Below are 8,440 nucleotides of genomic sequence, written 5' to 3' on the forward strand. Positions count from 1 at the left end.
CAATCCTAGTAGAAATTTAGCCAGAAGGAGAAAAAAACTAATTAATAGATTAATTAATTCTTCATGTCTACATTCTCTCACCTTCTCTGTTGTTACGTATAGTTTGTCATAACCAATGTGTCGTGACTATTTGAGCAAAAAAGGATGTGGTCTTTCTGCTGAAGAACTTACAGTGGCATTTCACACTTGACCTGGACTGCAGAACTAAAACAGATTAGCAGGAGTCAAGTATATGTACTATGGATCCTATTTTGGTAACAGACAGTGGATTTTTTTTGCTGGCAAGACAGGTGCTTCCAAAGTATACCAATAAGAAAAAAAAGAGTCATTTTTTCCTATTTAGTGTGATAAAAAAGTATTTTTGAAATTTTGGTTGCTTGAGAATTTCCTTAGGAATTTTGAGGTTGGAAAATATCTGTGAACCTTAACATGCATGATACAAACAAAAAAATAATACTGATAATATAGATGTATTTACACAGCTCCACATAAGGTTGTTTGGTAGCTCATTTTGATAGCTGTTAGGATTGTTTTTACAAGTAGTCAGGTATGCTTTCTTTAAATAGTATCTATAGATTTGTTAAGCAATAGCATTCATCAACTGCTCTTCCTTAGACAAGTGGCAAGCTTTTCTTATGCAACAAAAATTTTTGTACCCTGACTACTCATTTTCCATCCCATCTTTTAGTTAACATAAGCAAATGCATATGCAAACAAAAATCTTGGAAGATACTGTTATAATATGAAACCATTTTATTAGAATACGCTCTGTGATTTCTTGAGATATTTTGATCAACAGAGAACATAACTACTCAGATTCAGATAAGTAAATATGTGTTGAATGCGGGCACAGAGCATGAAAGAGAAATACAGAAGAATAAGAAACCAAATATATCTCTGTATTTCTGGTATTTATGGAACCAGACAGATTCTGTAAGGCAATCTCCTGTAATGTATTGATAGATGATTTTTTTTGCTGCCCCTACTTTTCTCTAGCAATTTCTCTAAGTATTATTTCTAATGTTGCTTTCATTCTTACTGATTCTTTGCTGTCTTATCTGTATCTACACAGAGAAGCTATAAAACAAGTATGGAAGTGGCTAGATTCTTTGCTACAGGACTTCTTTGTGGTTTCTATGGAATTGCACAGAAATTTTCCTTTAAGAACAGATATTTTATTTCAAAAAGCTCATTGTGGAACTGGAAAAGGTCCAGACTGTAGACAGTAAGTTTAAAAAGAGATGTCAAAAAGTAAAAAAATATATTTTTTCTTTGTCATTCTAAAAAGCAATATTAAATATTTCCCCAGATCCTTAAGGCAGAAATTCTATTAATATGCAGAAATATGGGGACTGCAAATTGTATTGACTCACAGAACATCTGTTCAAATCACAGGACCTCAGGACAACTTGTACTTATCACATATCTCACTTTATAAAACTTGATGCAACAGAAAACAAAGCAGCAAAACTTTTTTGTTTTGTGTGTATGTGTCAAGCAGTAATACTTGAATTATTATATGAGATACTATAAGATGATAATAACTAGGCCCTGAAGTCAAGTTTCTAAATCTGATGTTTTCTGTTATTTTCCCCACGACTGACTATGTCAACTTGACTATCTCAAGTTTTCTTCTAGATGGGAGAAAAGTACAGGAGATGAATGGAAGTCGTTCTGCAACTCCATCACATCAATAATTTTGAAACTGGAATCAGAACAGCTCAATGCAGAAGTCAGTTGCTGACTGAGCTTGATACCTTGTGGCCTTCACTTGCATTCTTGTCAGTCTCTGTCCTTTCTTTGTCAGCTACATTGTTGTCACTTTATTTTATTTTCCTACATGTACGTGAAGAGTGTGTGTAAAGCTTGAGTTCTTATCTCTCTAGGTCTTCCTTTTTTTCAGTTGGGTGCTCACTAGACCCAATACCCTAACTTCCCATTGCTATTCTCATGATGCATAGAAGTTATCTTGACTGTATATTGAATGGTCAGGGATCCAAAGGCTGATGGAACTGTACTATGCTAACACACTGTGGTCTACTTTATTATTACCAACAATATTATATTTGGACATAACCAAGTCCCTTCACTTTCAGCATACAATCTGCGCCCTCAAATTAGAATAGTATCCCTTCACCTATTTTTGAAAAAGATGAACAATGGAGGAAAAGAAACTAAAAGAAAAGGATGCAGTTTCAGTGGTTGACTGGTAGTTGTTACTGCTATTATCAGCATGTTTCTGAGAAAACAACAGTACTTCAGTATTTCAAGTATTTCAAGACAAACAACTTTTCTTTTCCACTGGTATTTTTGAGTTAAAGTAAGTACCATGTTCTGCAAGACATCATTCAGTGAAATAGAATTTAGCAGTGGACATAGCATTGTGAGACTGATAAATCGAAATGTAACATGTTCACGGACCCTCCTGAAGACCCAGGCTTCAGGAAGGTAATAATAAAACACTGGGTAGTAGTTAGTTTCAAATTACCTTCTCTTTCTAATTCATAATCAGGTCTAATTAATTTTTAGTTAATATTCAATGATTTCCTTTAACAAATGGAACCCTGATGAGTTCACATCTGTTAAGACCACTTGGTTTCTGCCTCCATTTTCTGCATATTTCTATAGTTTATAATGAATTCAGCTTCAGACTAAAGGAAGATCATGTATCAGCTGGAATGAAAGTATACATTTATATAAAGTTACTGTAACTCAAAAAAACCTGAAACACTAGTTTGAAAAACAACATTGCTATGCAGTCCTCAGGGCTTTGGATGCAAAACTTGCCGAGATCAAGCTCGAAATTTGAATATATTGGAGGTTTCTTTGATATTAGCTGGATTCTTTTTGTAAAATGGTTTATAATGCTGCTCTGATTCTAAGACTCAATGGATAGAAATTTAAAGGGTCATGTCCTCAATTACCAGCTTTGGTGGAAAAAAAAAAAACTGGATAAGAGCTCATTCAAAACAAGCTGAAAATTCTGCCTCAGTGTATATATAGCAAATATATTTTGCTGATGGATCTCCAAAATTAATACTCATATTTGTTTGAGTCTCCCAGGATGAGGAACTGGAAGTAGCAGATTACATTATATTAATGAGACATGAGCAATACTTTAAGACTTTTAGCAACTCAGCTGCAAAATTTTATCCGTACATGGACAGTCCAGCTAACAAAAATAGAGCTGTTTGCATGAGCAGAGAACATTTGCCTAAGTAAAGGTTTGCAGGATGGACATTAGGCACATCTTGTTCCCTTAGCTTTCCAGGCACTGATTTCATTCAAAATCTATTTTTGTTTATTGCTTTTTTTTTTTATTTTCTCACATTGCACTAATATGTGTCATGGAGGGCTTTTTTTTTTTTTTTTTTGCTACTCACACTATGTTTTTCTTCTATTGCTATCCCACTTTGAGTGTGTTTTGTGCAATTTCTCGGTAAAATAACATGCATATAAATCCTCCGATATTCTCTATTTTAATCTGGTTAATTAGGAAGACTCTGCTAAGTTGGTTTTTTATTAGTTCAGTATTTAATAAATATGCATGTATTGCTTATCTCATGTGTATTAAGGGACCTTTTGGCCAGCAGAGTAATACCTTTCTATTTGAGGAGAATTCATACCATAGAAACCACAAAATTAAATTTGAGTTATGACTAATTTTTTGTACTGGAACATCACATTCTGTTTCTTTTAGAGGAAATAAAAATTGAAAACTTATTTTGAAGAAATGAAGCAAAACAAAAATGCCAATGCACAACATTTTTATTGTTAAATGTGGTGTTAAAGTTCATTTAACAAGAAAAATTTACAGTGGAACAAAGCTACCTAGAGTAGCTAGATGGAAATAGTAGAAGTCATTATTCTTTGTATAAACATCATATATCATAAACAAAAAAAAAATTGGCTTAAACCTACAGCTCCTATACATGAAACTTTTGCCACTTCATTTTTGCAGTTCAGGATTTTTTTTCCCTGCCTTATGAATTGAACTCCAGTTGTACAAGTGCAAAAAAAAAAAAAAACCCACTGACTTTCCTCACAGTAAGCAAAGATTTTTACTATCATCTCCCATCACATTTCACTACCTAAGTCAGATCCCAAATTTCATATTTCCCTTGGTTATGATAGGCCAGCCTCAATTTTCATTTGCCATGGTTGATGCTGACGTGACCACATCAACATTGTAGAATTACATCATTTATCTTTGACAGTGAACTGAGAATGAGAGGGCAGCTTAGACTGTTGCCAAACTCTTCTGTAATGTAATCTCAATAACTTCCCGAAGGAAGAAAGACCTGGACTGGTGGAATATTTCCAAAAAAAAACAGAAGGGCTTAGGTAAAGAGTAACTATATGATAATCTGTGGAACATGTTTGCATTAAAAATAATAATAATAAAACACCTTGAATTTCTATTTTAATATTTAAGAACACTGTACAGGTTCTGTATTTCATTCTTAAAAGCGAGGTCATAATATCTTAGGATATGATAATACTTCTCATGAAAGTAAGGCTATTAATTAGCGCTGAAGCTTTCCCTAGAACAGGCTTTTGTTAATTATATATGCCTAGGTTAAATATTAATGATTAACACTTATAAAGAGCTTTGCATTTTTTTAAGTAGAGAGCAAACATAAACTAATTGTATGTCACAATATCCTGCCTAATTAGGTAACTGTGTAATTTCCCCACAAGATACATTATTTTTCACTTCTTGTCACTGAGCTACTGTGTAGTATTGCTTTACATTGCTTGATGGTTTCTTTCCACTTCAGGAGAGATTGAAGTAGAAGGAAAAAAAAAGACATGAAAGTTGCCTGGGAAATTTCATTTTCACATTGGAAAATTCTAAGCTTGCAATTTGTTTGAAGAAGTCCGTTTTTCTGAAGCTCCTGAATAATCTTTTTTTTTTTTTTTTTTTTTTTTTTAAAAAGGGGGGTTGAGGGGCAGAGAGGCTGGGAGAACTTTGTATGATGTGGAAATGTCATGGATGGTATATTCAATAAGAAACATTTCGAAGGACTTTTGCTCCAAAATTTTGGTTGCTGTATACTAAGTATAAAGGAAATTTACCTTATCTGTCCCCATTTGCAGGAACATTTTGAAATGTTTTGTTCTCCTGGCTCTTGACCTAATCTGTTCTCAAACACTGGGAAATTAACAGAACTTCTGTGCATCCTCCTGGACAAAGTATCAATTGCTTTTGATATTAAAATTACCAAAATATAATATTGTGATATCTATCTATCCTTCTATCTATTTATCTATCTACTTACCTACCTACATACCTCTCTATCTATTTCTATTTTTACGTTATTCATTCCTGATATTTCCAAAGGCATCCATTGTGAGATCAATTTGGAATAGAAAAAAATTAAATTTATATTTTAGAAATTCGACTAACATCATTAAATCAAGAATACCTGAAAATAAGACAACCTTTAAAATTATTTATCTGAGCTTAGCTTTCTTGGAAATGGTTATTTAAGTGAATTTTTCTACATCTGTTCTTCCTTTGTTGCATGTCCCATGAAAAGTGACAGCAAAAGCATTGCCTTTGCTGAATGGCAAATTACTGTAGAAATACATTTCACCAATGCATCAAGAGTGACTTAAACACAGATTTCAGATATTTTTTTCTCTCTCTTTCATGTTTTACCTAAAATGAGACCCATCTTTTAAGAGATACCAACCTGTGACATACCCTGCCCACAGTGAAAACACTCAAATTGAAGCTAAGCATTTACCATATAAGGTGGAAGGTGCTACTCTGCTTCTGTTCTCACCAGTCTCCTACCTTCCAGATCCAGGATTTGTTAGGATACTTTTAATGCTACAATATTTGCTTTTATTGTCTCCCATTTGAACAGGAAACACCTTGTGTCAGGAATTTTCCTGCTGTAGCAGCAAACTGGATACTGGGATATGAAAAGTCCTTTATGCATCTTGGGCAAAAGTGAAAAGCCTTTTTTTTTCCTAATGTTTGGCAAGGTTATGCAGTCAGTTTTAGCTGCCGCTCATGGCTGTCAGTTTGCCCAAGCAGATCCTTGGCACCAGGAGGTGACACAGCATCTTTCACTGAGACACTAGCAAATAAATATATATACACAAGAACGTTTATTCTTTAAAAGAATGAGTAATGATTACAGTCCTCATCTGCGATTTTTAGAAAGAGCTATGGCAATGAAGTGCTCAAATCCCACTGAAAGTCATACATTTAAAACTCTTGAGCATGTTAATGTTAGTTCTGCCTGTTCCTGGGACTTGACAACATAACAACTGTTGCTCAGATTAGAATCTGTGAAAGAGTAAAGCATTCCTAAAGATTAGGTCACTTACTTTATACTCAGAGAAGGACCAAAATGCACTGGCAACTCTGAGTCTGTATCATTTAGGTTTTTTGATCATGCTATCAAAAAGGCTCATCTCAAGTCTCCATTTCTGGTAACCTTGGCGATGAAGTTAAGTCATATTTGCTACTTTTTCTGAAAAAGAACTATTTCAGTCTTTGTGTAAATTGTGGTAAATATCATGTATGGGATGAAAAGGAAAAGGACAAGATCCATCTGTGTTCCTCACAGCAGCTTCAGTAAAGGCAAAAGCATGATAATCTGAAATTTTCTTTCAAAGAAAATAGTAAAGGAAGAAAGAATTTCCAAAACTTGATGTCCTAGGGAGGCCATTCTAGAATAACTATGCTAATTTATCTGTTTTCTCTTTGTCCATATGATTTAAAATTATTAGAGGCCTTAAGGCAGCTGCATCTCTTCCAAGGAGTATTTCCTGTTGAAGTTAACGGCTTCTGGGTTATGCAGGCCACCCATTCTTTCTCATTCAGCCCATGTTCACATTATGGATGCACTCATCCTGCCTCTATCTACCTCTAATTCATAAAGAGATATATTCTCAAGGTGGTAGCAAAGCTCAGCTGCAGTGCAAACATATATATGAACTTTCCCACAGTTTTAGAAATATGATATTACAGCTCATGGAATTTAATAGAGTGCTATGCGTACAATTCCTGTGTCACTGATGTTATTATATGTATGTTAGAAATCCCTTATGAAAGGTACAGATTACTTCAGTGCCTTTTATTCACCACTAACTCTTTAGAAACCATATGGAGTAGGATTTTTCAAAAGCGTGTACCACGAACCTAACTCTCCTCAAGTTCAAACAAGAGAGAGTTTTGTCATTAACTTCAGTAGAACATGAAGTAGGGCAACACCAACTGCTGTAGATGATCTAATCTGTTATGATAATTAAAAGAAAGACTGCAAAGCGACTTATTCTAGATTCAAGTCAATGGGGGCTTTGGATGTGAAAAATACTAATGACTGCCTCTTGTGACAGGAAGAGCAGCTCAGCAACAGGACTTCAGAGGACAACTTTGGCTTCAATCATACATCCAGATGTGTGGACATGGGCTCTGCTGTTCAGACAAAGTTTCCGGGAATATATGCATTGGTGTGTTAACTGTCCCGTTGCAGAATCAAGATGTGAAAGATGTTGTAAGGATGAGCTTAGTGTAATTCATTCTGATTTCTGATGCCTACATTTCTGGAGGCTATTATACACAGTGGCTACAAGTAACATTTGAAATGACAAAAGCAACTTGAGGTGCCGAATGGGTGGTTTAAAGGTAAGATTCTGCTAAAAGATAACACAAGTCAGGGTGGGCAAGTCAACACTTTCAAACCTCCATGGATTACACAGCATTTACAATAACAGAGAATTAGAGATGAACCTACAGAACATCAACTAGCTTTGTATCTCAGAAAAGCCTTTGGGAGATTGCAGGCTTTTTGGAGGCAATTCAAATTCACATACAGCCCTGATTCCAGAGTGTATCTTGAGTACAAAGTAGATCTCAAATACCCTGGCCTCTAGTTATTCCAAAATGCTTTTCCAAAACAAAGTAATAAATTACTTAAAACTGATTAAGGAGTTGCATCTTTTTTCTAAACATGCTTTAGAAATATATATATATATTAATAAAATCTTAATTTAGATAAAAATCAAACACTATCATTTTAGTCTGATAGCATTTCACATCCCTTGTAAAACTGATTGACTACACAAAATGAAGGGCAATAATGAACTGATATGCTGCTTCAAGTGAGATTAAATTTTAAACAAATATCTGTATACTAATGGAGAAATATAGAAGAGTGTAACAAACAGAAGTCTGATATACATTAATACAAGCATACTTTACAAATCTTCAAGTAGACCCCAGGGTATTCACCTGGTACAGTGGTACAGTGTATTAGTATTTAATTTTACCTGAGAATTCTTTTCTTTGTTATTTCAGTCATTTTCCACAACCTCTTATTTTGTTGGTATTATAATATTTAAATTTATTTTGTCTCCCTCTGTTCTTCATCCCTTCTGTTGATTTTTTTTGCGAGGTTTTTAGATTTTCCAGAGACAA

The sequence above is a fragment of the Numida meleagris genome, chromosome 2 (genome assembly GCF_002078875.1).
Source record: "Numida meleagris isolate 19003 breed g44 Domestic line chromosome 2, NumMel1.0, whole genome shotgun sequence".
Taxonomy (NCBI): domain Eukaryota; kingdom Metazoa; phylum Chordata; class Aves; order Galliformes; family Numididae; genus Numida; species Numida meleagris.